We start from the raw sequence: 17,259 nt of genomic DNA, 5'->3' as shown, positions 1-17,259 counted from the left end.
CAGCAGCTAATGAGATGATCATGTGATTTTTTTCTTTGAGTTTATTTATATAATGGAATACATTAATTGATTTTTGTATATTGTATCAACCTTGCATCTCTTGGATGAAGCCTACTTGATCATGGTGAATGTTCATTTTGATGTGTTCTTGGATTTAGTTTGCTAGAATTTTATTGAGTATTTTTGCATTGATATTCATAAGTAAAATTGGTTTAAAGTTCTCCTTCTTTGTTGGATCACTGTGTGATTTAGATATCAGAGTAATTGTGGCTTCATAAAATGAATTAGCTAGTGAAAACCCATTGTTTTATGTTTCGTTTTTTCTCCCCTGAGGTGGGGAACTAGTACTGCAGTTTAAGAAAGACAGGTAGGAGCAGGGGGAGGGAGAGGGAGAGAAAAAGAGGGAGTGAGTATAGATTTTTTTTTTAGCTGTGGTATCCAAAGGAAAGCATCCCATTGATAACAGATATTAATTTCACTATCTTTTTGTGTATCAGCTGCTGTCTTAGAATTTCTAATGTTGTGTTAAAATATCATAACCAAATGCAAATAAAAGTGTTCATTTCAGCTCATTACTCTCTGTTCAAAACCCATCAAAGAGGGAGACCAGCACAGGAAATCAAGGCATGGACCTAGAGTGAGGGCTTGAATCAGAGGATGTAGTGGGCACATTACTTACTTACTCCCTCTCATAATTTGCTCAGACTATTTTTTTATATACAACCTAGGACCACCTGCCCAAGGGTGTCACTGCCCACAGCCAGATTGTCCCCCTCACAATAATAATCAATCAATACTCTACAGACTTACCTATAGGCCAATCTTTTTTTTTTTTTTTTTTGTTTGTTTGTTTGTTTTTTTGAGACAGGGTTTCTCTGTATAGCCCTGGCTGTCCTGGAACTCACTTTGTAGACCAGGCTGGCCTCGAACTCAGAAATCTGCCTGCCTCTGCCTCCCAAGTGCTGGGATTAAAGGTGTACGCCACCACGCCCGGCTTATGGGCCAATCTTAAGGAGACATTTTCTCATTTAAGATTCTCTTCCCAGATACTTCTAGGCATGTGTCAAGTTGATTAAAAAGCAAATAACATAGGTTCTTTAAGTCAGATGTCATTAGTCTAACATAGACAAGTCTTCCCATACTGTCCTAGTTAGGTTTACTATTGCTATGACAAAACACCACTCCAAAGGTGGTGGGATCTGGGAGAATGAAGTCTAAAAATGAGGCAGACAATGTTTGATGCAATAGAAAACTTGATTCAGAGTATCAGACAATTTGTTCTCTGAGGATTAATAAAGGTCACATGAGTAAAGTTTTCATGGATTCAAGCTGTATATAATCATAAGGACAATTATAAAGAATGTGCAAAAAAACCCCATGTTTTTCCATAAAGACATATAAAGGATAGTTTAAACATTTAATTGAATAACAACAGAAAGCAACGAGTAATCACAAGTAAACTCACTCCTATTTGCCATCTCTGGGAGGATCATCAAAACATATTCCAAGAACAATTCTTTGTGTGTTGAAGAAACTGAGGTCAAAGTCTTCTTTTCCTGAATTTTCTGAAAAGTGCTCAGAATTGCCTTCACAAACTCCATTCTTAGAACACGTGGATTCACATGGCCAAAGTCACTTGAGGAGGAAGGTTTATTTGCTTTCCACATCAGTGTTCACCACTGAGTGAAGTAGGAACAGAAATTCGAATTGGAGGAAACTGGAGGTACGAGCTGATGAAGAGTCACGGATTAGTTCTGCTTATTGGATTGCTCCTTCCGGCTTGCTCAGCCTGCTTTCTTATAGAAGACTGAACCAGCAACCTGGGGTGGCTCCCCTCACAATGGGATGATCTTTCTCCATCAATCACTAGTCAAGAAAATGCCCTCCACAGCCTTGCCTACAGCCCTATCTTATAGAGGCATTTTCTCAGTTGAGGTACCCTCTTCTCTGATGACACTAGCTTGTGTCAAGTTGATATAAATCTAGCCAGGACATGTAGTAAAGGGGAAATAATAAGACCTGGTAGAGAGATTTCTGAAAATTTCTCTGAGAAACATATCATTTATCAATACCGATTCCTGGTAATGGTTTTATCCTTTTCTGTAATTAAGTGACCTCCTACCCAAATCTCACCAATACTTCCCTCAGACCAACTCTCTTCTTGTGACCTCTGTGAAAGAAACATCCATCTTTGTGACAAACATACTATTATAATGGTCCAGGGACCAGGATCAGACAATTTGGAAACTATAAATGAGTGTTGGCTAACAACATGCACAGTCAAAGAGCAGTGAAGTAATGTTCTACCTCCCATGATTAGTACTGCAAGTTAATTAACAGGTATGCAGTCCTCTTATGGAAAAGAGAAACCTGGTAATTAAGAAAGCATAAATAAGAATGACTTGAAGTCAAAGTAATATAATGTCCAAAAACAATGAATTACATTTATAGGGAGTTGTTTTCCCCATGCATAAAGAACTCTGGAGACAAACAGTTGCTAATGTTAGATATAGTTTCTCAACAGTGCTACCAAGGATCCTCTCCTATTTTATGACCCTTAACATTCTCATTGCTTACATTATACAAATTTTCTCTGCATCACAAGAAGTTTGCAAAGCTCCAAAACTGATGAACATATTAAAGGGTGTATACAGTGAAAATTTTGGTTTCTTTGAAAATACAGAAATATTATGTGTATGTTTTTTGTTTTAATCCCAAGTGTGGGATATGAGTCTGCTTCACATTGCTCACAGCAGCAGATTATGGTTTGACTCATGCTCTAACAGGGACATGATTTTACCAGCTGTGGATAGTTTCTGCAATTATGTGGCATTTGAAATTCTGGGAACTTTATAGAGGGTATGTGAATGCTGGTTCCTGAGAGGTTGGTTTTAGGTGAGTTATTAGTTGTGGCTGTTAAGTAGTCATGTACAAAGAAGAAAGAAGAAGAAATTAGATATCCTGATGGTGAAGATCAAAGTTATCCCATGGAATTTGATGGCCCTAATCAGCAGAACATAATCTAATGATAATATCACTCTCTTTCCCCCCTTTCTATCATTCTGTTTCTATTATCTAATGTTAGGGTATTGAAAGGGTGGGAAAAGAATGGATAAGGATAAAAGAATGAAGAATCTGCAAAGTAGCAAATGCCAACTACAGGTGTTTTATTTCAACAATGATATTTGCCAAGAATTCATATACTATTGTAGAAATGGCACCATCTCCTTTAACAAAGATATTCACTCCCATCTCATGACTAGCAGGTGACTCCTTAAGTCACCAGGGAGACCAGGAGACTAGAAAGATTCTAGCAATCACAGTCAAAGGAAAATGGGAATTGAATGTCAACAGGGACTTACTACAAAAGATAGATGTTTGATTCAGCTTCTTTTATCATTGTTTACAACTTGAAACTAAAGGCAAATTTACATATTTCACTAGTTCCTGTGATTATCTTCTCTTTTTTTATACACATATTTTTTGTACAATGTTCATAAATCCCTCAAGTAATCTACTTTCATAGAGTTTATGTAGGTAGATTGTGTTATTAATGATATTATTTTTCTTTAGTATGCTATGTATGTGATTCATGTTTCTGAGAGAGAAAAATGATAACCAACAATGAAATTTCATTTCATTTTAGAAGAAAAAAATGTTCCTTTCATTTGATTTGCTTGTAGTCATAAATGCTCTATAGTTCTTTTAAGAGAGTTCACTTGTTCTTCAGATGGCCTTTTATAGTTCACTTTGATCAGAATTGCTGCTGGAAGCCAGGTAGGTCTCACACTAGATGTGGCAGAAGTTGATATATTTGTATACACTTAAAATCTACATTTGCAAAAAAATACAGCCATCATTGGGAAGAGAGTCCCCTTGGTCTAGCAAACCTTATATGCCCCAGTACATGGGGAATGCCAGGGCCAAGAATTGGGAGTGGGTGGGTAGGGGAGCAGGGTGGGGAGAGGGTATAGGGAAATTTTGGGATAGCATTTGAAATGTAAATAAAGAAAATATCTAATAAAAAAAAAGCTCAACTTCATGTTGAGCCTAAGTCATGCAAAACATTATTTGAAGAGCTAAGTGTTTCAAGAAATATTTAAAAATCTGCCCTGGAAGTCTCTGCCTCTAGGTTAGCTCCTACAGCTACCTGATTCTCTTGCAGATTTCTCTCACATGCCCAGTCATTGACCCCTTGTGGTCAGTGGTCCCAAATCCCAGTAGTCTGGTAAAATCAAAACTCTAGAGGCTTGGCACTTATAAATCAGGTTTATACCACTAAATTTTTATCCCACAGAACACTCACACAATGAAATCAGAGCCAATCAATAGTTATATAAATTGTCCACCTAAATAAGACAAATTGTCCTGTAATTATCCATCCCTTATAAGATATTCATAGCTACCTGTGGCTATTTAAAGCCCCATGAAATCTGGATCATCCTGTTCTTTCTCCATCTTCCTTCCTTCTCTCTCTGTCCCTGTCTCTGTAAACCTTAATTTTGCTTCCCTTTTTCCCTGTCCCATCACAGACTTCTTGTTGTATTAATATTTAAATTGATTGGACAGGGAAAATTCTGCTACAGCTAAGTTTTGAGGATAGGGGAGCTCTAGCCTGGCTTTATGTGGGGAGTAGGTCAGAGCTGAGCAGAAGAATTTATCATAGGCAATGAAAGAGGCATTGTAAATGGATCCTGAAAATAGATGGATAATAACATGCTGACCTGACCCATAGATCCTGAGTTTTTCAAAACCAACAAGAAGATGGTCATGTGTAAATATACAAATAACTGAAATCCACGAAGTTCTAAAAGGCTAATATCAGAAACCACAGGTTTATACTGGGATATTTGAATACGTAACTTTTCTTCACTCAATGTAATTGTTGTCTCAGAGGCTTACTGCTGAGTAAACACACTTTCTCTCGCTCTTTCTGAACTCTGACTGGCTGGTTCAACTCAATTATTCTGCTCTCCAAGCTGACTGTTTAAATCTGGCTTCTCTCAGCTTCTCACTGAATTGTTCTGCATGGCCTCAAACTAGCTCCAACAATTTGTTCTAATCTTCTTCTTATTCCCTTCTTCAATTGCCTCAGTTGACCTGCACTGAATTGAGACTCAACTCCAGTGCACTACACTCGCTGTAATGACCCCCAACTGACTCACCAAATGCAACTTCACTCAACTCCATTGACTGAACTCAATTGACTCTGAACTCACTGACCTGCCCTGCCCTCTCAATTAGCTGCCACTTTCAAATATCACTGTTTCCTCCTACAAACTAATCTTACTTTCATTGTCTGGGATTGAAGGTGCATACTAAGGGCATGTCTACATTCCAGCCAGATCACACAGACCTAGAACGTCTTTCAATATGATCTTGCCACAGCAGCTATGTTGCTGGATTAAAATTCCTCTATAGATATTAAAGTGTTTACATGCATTTTGGTAAAATTATTGAACATGTTAGGTAAGTTATTTTTTGGAAAACATTCATTACTCTGTTATATTTTTCCCCTGAACATAAATACTTTATAAACTTTGAGGTGTATTCTTTTTACTTTTTCATTTTTTTCACAAAACAGGGTTCTCTGTATAGTCATGGCTACCACTGAACAGACTATGTTGTCCACAATGGCTTCAAAGTCACTGAAATCTACCTGCTTCTGACTCCCAAGTGCTGGAATGAAAGCTGTGTTCCACCACTGCCAAATAAGGTCTATTCTTAAGAAGCGTACAATATCCTTAACCAAATCCTACCAAGAAAAATAAAGAAACAGGTGTGTGATCTTGTTCCTACTCTTCACTTATGGAGAGAACAGAATATTGAATTAGGCTACAATCGTGGGGGTAGGAAAGAATATGCTGAGGGAATAATGCTTTGTTTTTTCTCAATTTCATTTAAATTCTGTGAGAGAACTTAGAAAATTCAAATGATTACTTCTAAGACTTTAAGTAAATTTTAATCATTCAGCTTTTTGAAAGTGGACAGAATACAACTTCCAAGGCTTCTCATTGAAATGAGACTACATAGTTCTGGTACCCTTTGAGGAAGAAGCAATGCATGAGGTATGGCTTTGAACATGAAAAGGAAGGCTTGAACTTTCCAGAGAGTAGCAGGGTAGGAACAGCTCTGCACCTGTGTGATTTTTTTTTTTTTTTTTTTTTTGGCAAGGATTTTCTGTCAAGCTGTCATTCTCCTGATTGTTCACTTATTGTAATGTAGACTTGACACAATTACAAGAATATGTAGCATTATTCTTAACATTTTAAAGTGGAATCATACTGTGTATTTTCTCTTTTTAAAAGATATAAAAAGTATTGCATTTACATTTTATAAATAGCTTTCCAGAATTAGCTAGCTATCAATGATTACACTTTTGAAAACCTAAAGTTCAGCATCTCTATATTCTGAATGCCTGCCAAAGAAAGGAACTGGGAATTCAGTGCAATTGATGCAGATAATCTCTTGGAAAAGGTATTCCAAAGATTTCCATGGCTACACAGTAAATGAAGGAACAAACAGTCCCATGAAATTATCATCATCACGAAGGCAGTCATATTGAGATGTCTGCTCAATACAATCCTTTCATCTTAATTTCATTATTTTAGTTAATATATTTTTAAGCTTTAAGAAATATAACTTAAGGTGTTATTCATATTACTCACTTGAATGAACATGAGTTTACTATTCTATATCTGAATTTTGTCCTGATTTTAATTTTAAGCACCATTTGAAAATCATTCTTTTCTGTATCATTTCCTCATTGTTAAACAACTTTTGTTTGATTGAGACTATAATTAGTCTCCAATCTCACCAGAAATCTGAGAACAAATTATATATTACCTGAAGATATAGGAAGCACAAAACATAGCTTCCAAAACTTAACCAATTTGTAGACACAGCTGACAACCTGGGCAGTTCCTAATTCCTCAAAACATGGAAGCATCTGTCTTTGGCCTTCTGGCCCAGAACCATCTGACAGACCTTGAAATGAAAAGGAACTATGAAGGACTTGTTTACTCTGTCTTGGCAGAGCTAAACTGCAGACCTGTCCGTTATCTTACATTACTTAATCATCCTAAACAGTTTGTAATAGCAGTTATTAGAAGGACTTGTGTAAGCCTTGTATTCTTAAGTGAGTTAAATAGGCACAATGCATATCTAAGAGTAACAATATTAATTTAAAATTTTGTATCAATATAAGAAATTTATATCAATGAAAACCTTGAATCTGCATCTACCTGCCAATGTAAAACTATAACTTCAGTTTGTATCCATTATAAGACAAAGCAGTAGAATGCATTTCTAGCACTCTATGACCTTGGCAAAGATGACAAAGGGTTTATATATTTCTAGGCTATCAAGAAAGGTCTGTTAAATTATCTGACGTTGACTTAGAGGAAAATTCTATGTCTTGTCTCTGTGTCATTGAAATTCTGTAGAGCTTTAATGTAGACATTGTTCATTAATTATACATGGAAAGAATGTTGTGGGCAAATGTATTCTTGGAAAATTGGGTATGGGAAGCATCAATGAATTAGGCTAGCAGAGTAAAAGTCTTGCCTCTGAAGGACACTTAAAATCAGAGACAAGACATAGAATTTTCCTCTATGTCAACGTCAGATAATTTAACAGACCTTTCTTGATAGCCTAGAAATATATAAACCCTTTGTCATCTTTGCCAAGGTCATAGAGTGCTAGAAATGCATTCTAGTGCTTTGTCTTATAATTGATACAAACTGAAGTTATAGTTTTACATTGGTAGGTAGATGCAGATTCAAGGTTTTTTAGGAGTAAAGATAGCAGTTGTAAAAACCATTTGTAACAGATTTCCCATTGGGTAAGCAGTGAGAGGAGCATGAGATATAGCTGGAGACCTACTATTAGTCAATATTAACTGAGATGTCTAAGAAGCTTGAACATGGAAAATGCTAGGAGGGTAACTAAATAGAATTAATATATATATATATGCATATATATAATGTGTATATCTATATTATATAATATGTATATGCAAAATATATGTATTTTGATGCATGGGTTCCAAATTTCTTGTTTGCAATGTACAAGTGGTATGACTATATATTAAGTGCACATTATCAAAATTATCACATTAAATATTACTTTTGTGCTTATAGTGACCATTTCTCTTGTTATTAAACACTCACCGAGAGTGTGCTTTGCATATGGGTGTCTCTACACTGGGCATTTAAATATTTTCCTACTTATGTAGTCAATTTCTTCTCATTATTCACTAAAGATTTATGTATCTCTTTGATTGTTGTGTGAATCTTTCATTGACTTTTTCATAATCAACCTTCAAACATCAATAGCCACGGGAAGCCTATGTCATCTTTATTCTTGATTGCATTTTGTAGTTTAATTTAATGGTCACCTTTCACTAGATTTAGACTTCTGTTTCTTCATTAATAGAAATGGAACAGATCAGTTAAGAACAATCATGTGCACTCTTTAGTTTATCCTGAAGATCAATACCCACCATTCTTTCACACAGACATAATTGTCCCTTGGGTACTGACTCAGATGGTAAGGCCTGTGGTAACTACAGAAAAGTCATGACATGTGTATTAGAGGTGAATCACAGGAACCCATGTCATGAATATTCCTGCTCTTCAGGACTGAGGTAATTTCTCCCTAGTCAACTGTTATGTTTCCACTAGTTCCTAGAAATTCAAGAAATTAGACAGGTGCTTGTTGTAAGATAAAATTATCTTCTTACAACAATGGTCCTTCTGTGGTTTGTGTATGGCTAGAGTGTCCATAAAGACTCCATTATGATTTGAGTCTCAGTCCCCAAGATGATAGTTGTAGAAAATGTAGCATCTTTAAGTGAAGAAGCCTAATGGAAAGTCCTGAGGTTACTCCGGCAAGCTCTTTGAAGTGAGTTCTGCTATAACCCAGCATGGCTATAAACATGGAGGGCCAGCAGCAGGCATGGGGAAAGAAAGGGGGTGGGAGAGAACCCCCAGACTTCCAGTGCTCTGGGCAGGCAGACACGGAGGACTGCTGCCTGCTCTCCATGCAGCCCTGGGTAGGTGTCTGGCTGTGTGAAGCCACGAACCCCAGTCCGTGGAGGGTGGACATGGAGCAGTTTGAGGTCTCTGGGCCTCATGGAGGCCAGAGATAACAGGTTCTCAGTCTCGGACATTCCAGACATCGCTGGACACCTTGAAAGACCTGAGAACAAAGTGGCAGCTCAGTCAGTCCTGGGGCCAAAAGGAGGAGAGGGCAGGGGGGGAGGGGGCGCTGGGTGGTTCCCACATGGGCAAGAGTCCTTGGTCCAGTCCTGGATGGAGCGCAGGAAGGCCTTCCATTGGGAAGTTAGACGCAGCTCTTTAGGGGAAAGCCTATTCCATCATTCAAGTACAGCGGGCCTTGATGAGCAGAGATGGTCTATGGTTTTAGAGCTTTATTGTAGAAAGGCAAAGAGAAAGACAATAGGTAGAAAAGGAGAGGCCAACCATGGTCACATGGAGAGAAGGGGAAAAGGAGGAGAAGGAGAGTTAGAGATGAGAATGAGAGACAAGAGCTTAAGGGGGGGGGGGGGGGGGAAGCAGCTCCTTTGATAGTAGGCTGGGCTACCTTGTGGTTGCCAGGTAACTGTGGGGAGGAGCATACCTGGCTATTCTCAGTAAAGGTGAGGGTGGAGTCTAGCCAGAATACCAGGAGCTTGGGACATTGTTTGTGTGATTTATAGTCACAGGATTATGGAGTTGGGGGCTCCATGGTGTCAAGCACCTATGTCGGGGAACGAGGCTCACTGTTCTGTCCCTTGTAGAGTTTTCTACTGGGTCTCTGGAGTAAGCCTTGCTCAACCAGAAAACAGGCTGCCTTTCACATTCCTTCAGACTGCCTCACTTCATTTCTGTTTGTTCCATGTCTAAGATCTAACTACTTGTGCCCAAACATTGCTGCTGGCCATGATACCTATATTATGCTGTTTTGATATGAAGCCTCCAAAGTTTGAACATTTTCATGAGCAGTTTGTTTGAGGTACTTGTTTCAGGAATACAAAGTCTAGAAAATGAAGATACCAATGTTTGAAGAATAATTCAGGATGAAATAATCTAGAATGCGAATTTATGGAATTTATATAAACAACTACATTAAAATTTGTTCACCTTAGTCCATTTAATTGGTACCCTGTACAAAGGATAAATTTAATTCCAGACATATGCATACAGGGGAGATTATGTGAATAGACATTGGAAAGTGAAAGCCATGTGACCACTACTACTATGCCTCCACAGTTGTTAGCTGCTGAATTACTAAGATGTCACCAAACCATTGCAAAGTCTTAAAAATTGTTTATTGAGATTTTGCTTATTTTTAAAATATGGATGAGGGTTGTGCCTGAATGTATGTCTGTGCACCATGGACATACCTGGTACTGATTAAGACCAGAAGACAGTACTTAGATACTCTGAAACTAGAGTTAGAGATGTGAACCTCCATGATGGTTCTGGAGATCAAACCTGGAGATTTGATTAAGAGCAGCCAGTACTGTTAACCACCAAACCCACTCTCTACCCTTGGACAGACACTTTTTTATCCATCTGTCTCACACTGATGCAGCTGCCATGCCGTTTTGTATGAGGTAATGAGACAGAACCAAGCAGCACACACTTTGTTTTGGTCCCTCATTTTCACAGTCACCATTTAAATTTTTGCCTTAGTTTTATTTGCATCAGATTCTTCTATATAACAAGAGGGGAGGTTTTACATATAGATATCATCTTCAAAGGAATGAAACCTTTTTAATAACTATCATAAAAGCAGTATTTATGACTTTACTCTTGAGTAAAAGGCAGGAGCAATGGTTTAAGATTAACTCATTTGGCTAAATTGCTACAGAAGTTATTTCCTTAACTCTGGTAATTCATAGAGGCAATTTATGAATACAATAAAAACAGCCTGAAGACTAAAGCCTCATGTAACCTCAATAAACAGCAACTTTGCACAAGAGTTTCTGAACAGAGAAGCCCTAAAGGCCCGGTTGTTTGTTATCACAGCTGCTATTGCACCTCCAATGTGCTCTACAGTGAAGATTAGAGCAAGGCTTTTGGTTAAATTTCAGGGGATATAAAATCTACTTCAGTGTGCTAACAGAAAAGCTTAATGTTTATCTTGGCATGATTTTGAAATATTTAAACATTAATGCTTTTCATTAGTAATCATCACCATTAAAACTTGAGCACTTTCCATAAAAGTAGGTTTTATTTTGAAATGCCAAGATGTGAAACAAGATTACTTGAAGAATCTAAATGCATACCAAGTAGAAATGTGGGGCTACAGAAGGGTTTATATTCATAAACATATCTGTTAAGAGTCTACCCCATGCATATGGGTAGCTTTACTTAGCAATACTCTTAGGATATTGGAGTGTTTCTGAAATAGTTTCATTTATTTCTAAATAGAACATTCTGTTGATGCTACATGATCCAGAATGGATTAAAGATCTTCTGTTTCTGTGACTTTTGACCTCAATCTTCCCTCAGACTCAGGAAACTCTCAACACAAGTGATGACAGAATTTGAGAGATGGGAATTGTGATAATGGTCATTGCTTATGGCAAGTGGTGTAACATTTCTCAGATGTATCTTGGGCTGACTGGAATGAGTCATACCTCTCTGCACCAAGCACCAGTGACCTGGATTAAGAACTTATTCTGAAATAACCCAACCTTTCAAGGATTGAAGAGGAATTGAAACTTAGTTTCTTATGTCTGCACTTTATTTCGGGGAAGAAATGCCTACAGGATTATCAAGCACACATTGAGATATTAAATGCTGCCTGTTTACCTGTACAGATGACTCAAAGAAAAATCCTCCAGAGTCACCTTTGTTTTAATAGCAGAATTTCTAAGTTTCTTGTTATCAATGGTATAAATCAGGTGGATCCCTCCTGCTACGTAGCCTCTGCTAAGCTTTCCACAACACACTTGAAAGTGACAGAGAATGTGACTATCTAGTTATGTTGAAATGAATAGAGAAAGAATACTATCTTCGCAAATATTCACTTTTAAGACAAGTAGTGATGAGTGCAAAATTAAAGCAGGCCATGGCAGATATTCAGGTCCATGAAACAGAAGGATTTCATCTTTGAGAAACATGAGTATTTTTCTCTCTTTCCAGCCCAGCGTTTACTCTTTTGTACGTATTCTGGATCAGGTTAGATGCCAGGGTCTGACATGTCTAAAGTAGCAAACAACATCATCACCACCAACAGAAAAAGAAACAATATATAAGGCTACCTTCTTCTTCCTCTTTCTCTTCTTCTTTGAAAAAAATTAACACCAGCATTTTAATCACTTGAAATGAAATCATTTAGCATATTTCTTAGTAAATACTACAATATTGGATTTTATAAGATAATTCTACACAAACTTGGTTATATGTGAAAGTAGATGATACAGATAATTTCTCCGTTTTGAAACTGAAATCCCAAAGTCCACCTTCAAACTGAGCATTTCCCTTCCCAATTACTACAGTGTAGCCCTAGCAAGTAAGCTGGAAAAGGGCTCTCACATCTGACAACTTTTCTTACCAGAAAGGGGCTGAGGGAAGACTGTTTCAAGACAAATCTTGATGTAAGAGGATACATGTAGGTTGCTAATGTGTTTATATTAATTAGAGTAGAGCCAAATTTATGTTTAGAATTAATTAGACTAAGCAAGGGGTTTATAAATGGGGGAAGCAGAGATAAATCACTTTCTAGGTAAGCTTTATTATGTGATATATACCATCATAACCTATAGCTTATAACGTTCAGGTCAGAGGAAGCTTCATTAGGATAGAGAGCCACTATGTATAGCATGATGAGAGTCCTGCAGGGAGGCTTTCTTTGATTTGATTTCTGGAATATTGTGGGAGAGGAAGAGAGGGAGGAGAGGGGGAGGGAGAGAGGTAGGAGTGCAGAAAGATGGAGGGAGAAGGAGGGAGTGGAAGAAGGAGGGGAGAGAGGAAGAGAATCAGAGGGTGACCTAGACAGACAGACAGACAGACAGACAGACAGACAGACACACACATATACACACATACATACATACACACACACACACACACACACACACACACACACACACACACACAGAGAGAGAGAGAGAGAGAGAGAGAGAGAGAGAGAGAGAGAGAGAGAGTGAGAGAGAGAGAGAGAGAGAGACTGCACCTGGTTTGAGCACTTGAAACCTCAAAGTCCATCCCCAGTAATAGACTTCTTCCTACAAGGCCACATTTAATCCAAAAGGGCCTCACTTCCAAATAGTGCCACTCACAAGTGAACAAGCATTGGAATCTCTGAGGCTATGGAGATTATTCTTATTCAAATTACCACACAATGCTAACCAGAGGCTACAGGGTTTTAGCAAAACAATTTCTTAATGAATTTCTATTCAGGAAGATAGAATGCAGTGGTTTATAGCCTGGCTTCTGGGAGAAAGAGGAGAGAGACCCACAAATTAATTGAGAGTGAGTTCTTTAAAATATGCATTAGTAATTTATGATTTGTGTATGAAATATTTGATATAGGTTCATATATTGAAGGGTTAACTCCAGTTGGTAGTAAGATTTTGGAAAAAGGTAGAAACTTTGGGACACGGAGCCTACCTATGGGAAGTGGGTATTTAACTATGTGCTTGTGAAGGTTGTAGCTGGTCCATTTTTCCATCTCCACTTCCCGTCTGAAGTGTGATTAGAACATCCTCAGTCGCATGCTCTTGCCACCATGATGTTTTATTCAAGTGTATGAGGCTAGGTGAGACTGATCAAAGCAAATCTTTCTCTCTTATTGCTGAGTCACTTAGGATTTTGCCAAAGATAAACACACACACACACACTCACACACACACACACACACACACACACACACACACACACACACATACACACACAAAACAAAACAAAACCAAAAAAACCTCCCTAACATGAATCTGTAAGCATGTGCTTCAAGGAAGTGTTCTGCAGGAAAGATAACATTATGAAATTTTATTTAGAGTTGGGTATGGTGGTTTGAATATGCTTGGCCCAGGGAGTGAAACTTTTAGGAGGTATGGCCATGTTGGAGTAGGTGTGGCCTTGCTGGAGGAAGTACCTCACTGTGGGGATGGGCTTTGAGGCCCCTCTCCTAAATCCCTGGAAACCAGTCTTCTCAAAATTTGCCTTCAGAACAAGATGTAGAATGCTTAGCTCCTCCAATGCCATGCTCCCTCCTTGATGATAATGGACTGAGCCTCTGAACCTGTAAGTTAGCTCCAATTAGATGTTGTCCTTTTAAAAAGTTGTCTTGGTTATGGCAATGGAAAACAGTTGGGTAATTAGGTTGTTTGAATGAGACAATCCCCTAGACTCCCCACAAGACTCAGGTCTTTGAATACTCATTTTCTAGTTGATGGCCATTTGGAGAAAACTTCGGAGGTATGGCTTTGCTGGAGGAAGTCTGTCACTGTTTCCAAACAGTCGTTCCATTTCTACCTGGCATTCTCTGCTTCATACTTGTTGATTAAGAGCCCTTACCTGCTCCTTCGACCATGTCTTTGCTCCACTATTGTGGACTTTAACCCTCAGAAACCATTTAAGCCCAGTTAAATACTTCCTTTCATATGTTGCCTTGTCCATGGTATTGTATCACAGCAATAGAAAAAGTAACGAAGGCAGATGAAAAGAAGAATTATATAGTCTTTACCCATCTTGAAGCCTCTACACTTGGAGCACATGATGACTTATGTGGAATGGGTGAACGGCACGAGCATGGGGGAGTTCTTCCTAAAGGTAATTAAAGCTTTATTTAAAGAGTTTCAGTTTCTTAACAGTAGGGACAAAATGTGACAAAGAATATCCTCCAGGATATTTTTTTGTTTGATTGTTTTTTGTTTTTTATTTTTTGTTTTTCGAGACAGGGTTTCTCTGCATAGCCCTGGCTGTCCTGGAATTCACTTTGTAGACCAGGCTGGCCTCGAACTCAGAAATACTGGGATTAAAGGCGTGCACCACCATGCCCGGCTTTTTTGTTGTTTGTAAAAATTGCAGTTCATACCTGGAAAGGTTCATCATACCTAGTTCCTTGGGCTGTAGAAGTGAAAGGTCAGGAGTGCACCCCTCCCCATCTTCCTGGTCAGGTTGCCAGGATGCACTATTTGTCTCAGCTACAGGATTTTTATTAGAGGTCACATAATTTCTGAAGGTAATAGAAAGCGTTAGCTATGCATTTCATGTGTTTTGAAAATTGTATCTTGGGTATTCTAAGTTTCTGGGCTAATATCCACTTATCAGTGAGTGCATATCATGTGAGATCTTTTGTGATTGGGTTACCTAACTCAGGAAGATACCCTCCGGATCCATCCATTTGCCTAGGAATTTCATAAATTCACTGTTTTTAGCTGAGTAGTGCTCCATTGTGTAAATGTACCACATTTTCTGGATCCATTCCATAACCAGCCACCAAACGCAGACACTATTGTATACACCAGCAAAATTTTGCTGAAAGGATCCTGATATAGCTGTCTCTTTGGAGGCTATGCCAGTGCCTGACAAACACAGAAGTGGATGCTCACAGACAGCTATTGGATGGAACACAGGGACCCCAATGGAGGAGCTAGAGAAAGTACTCAAGGAGCTGAAGGGGTCAGCAACCCTATAGGTGGAACAACAATATCAACTAACCAGTACCCCCAGAGCTCATGTCTCTAGCTGCATATGTAGCAGAATATGGCTTAGTTGGCCATCATTGGGAAGAGAGGCTCCTTGGTCTTGCAAACTTTATATGCCCCAGTACAGGGGAAACACCAGGGCCAAGAAGTAGGAGTGGGTGGGTAGGCGAGGGGGGGTATAGGGGACTTTTGGGATAGCATTTGAAATGTTAATGAAGTAAATACCTAATAAAAAAAATTGGGGAAAAAAAAAGAAAGAAAGCGTCAGCTAATCCTATACTATGCGTAGGAAATAGAGAATTTCTAAGTTTTATAAAGAAAAGCATGGGTACGTGTTGTTGAACAATGGGACTTAATTGGAAATTTTACTAATTAGCTTCTGAGAAGAGACCACTGGGCACCCAGGAACACTCACACACTGACCAGGTCTCCCTAGAAAGAAAGAAAAATTCATTGCATATTTTAAGAATTAAGGAACACAAAACATTGTCCTTATGGCCTAGCTGAGTGGCAAACCTTATATAAGTGTTATTATTTGAATCACATGAATCCTTATTTTAACTAAATAGCTATCAATAGAATCAGGAAAATATATCTCTGCAAAATACATTTTAAAAAGTTAGTGTTGGATAGGTTATATATGTAAGAGCACTTTCTGCTATCATCAAATTCCATATAATAAATGCCCAGAAGTATTCTCATCATGCTATACTATATAGAGGGGTGTACCGGCTAGTTTTGTGTCAACTTGACACAGCTGGAGTTATCGCAGAGAAAGGAGCTTCAGTTGAGGAAATGCCTCCTTGATATCCAACTCTAAGGCATTTTCTCAATTAGTGATCAAGGGGGAAAGGTCCCTTGTGGGTGGGACCATCTCTAGGCTGGTAGTCTTTAGTTCTATAAGAGAGCAGGCTGAGCAACCCAGAGCAAACAAGCCAGTAAAGAACATCCCTCCATGGCCTCTGCATCAGCTCCTACTTTCTGACCTGCTTGAGTTCCAATCCTGACTTTCTTGGTGATGAACAGCAGTAAGCCGAATAAACCCTTTCCTCCCCAACTTGCTTCTTGGTCATGATGTTTGTGCTAGAATAGAAACCCTGACTAAGACAAGGGGTCATAGAGCTCTCATAGATAAGTTCTCCATGTCCACATCTTTTAAATGACTGCCAACTTCCTGTGAGTGAGTTTTTTCCGCAGCCTTTACCTTCTCCTGTCATTAGGTGTAGGATAGCTGCAGGTCCAGATATACACATATCTTTCAGCTTCCTGTTGGTAGGATCAGTGGCTTCCCTTCACCCATTCTATTATGGTCTCAATTCAGGGTCAGGTTGACACTTGCCCTGAGGCCAGTTCCTGAAGCTGGAGATGATCTACCTGAATGACTTCCGACAATACGTTAGTCTTCCTCTGAAACTGGCCAGGTCATGAGACTACAGTGAATTTGCCAGATAAATAAGAAAATGTGGTTTAAAAAGTCAAAATACAAACCAAAGAGGCAGGACAAGTACTCATTATTTAGAGAAATGATAAAGCCAGATAATACTTTAATATATAGATTGTGATAATAAATTAAAACAAAAGGGAGTATGATA

This window comes from Mus musculus, chromosome 4 (assembly GCF_000001635.26).
Source record: "Mus musculus strain C57BL/6J chromosome 4, GRCm38.p6 C57BL/6J".
Taxonomy (NCBI): domain Eukaryota; kingdom Metazoa; phylum Chordata; class Mammalia; order Rodentia; family Muridae; genus Mus; species Mus musculus.
The sequence above is the reverse complement of the archived record's forward strand: the minus strand, read 5'-3'. Positions refer to the sequence as shown.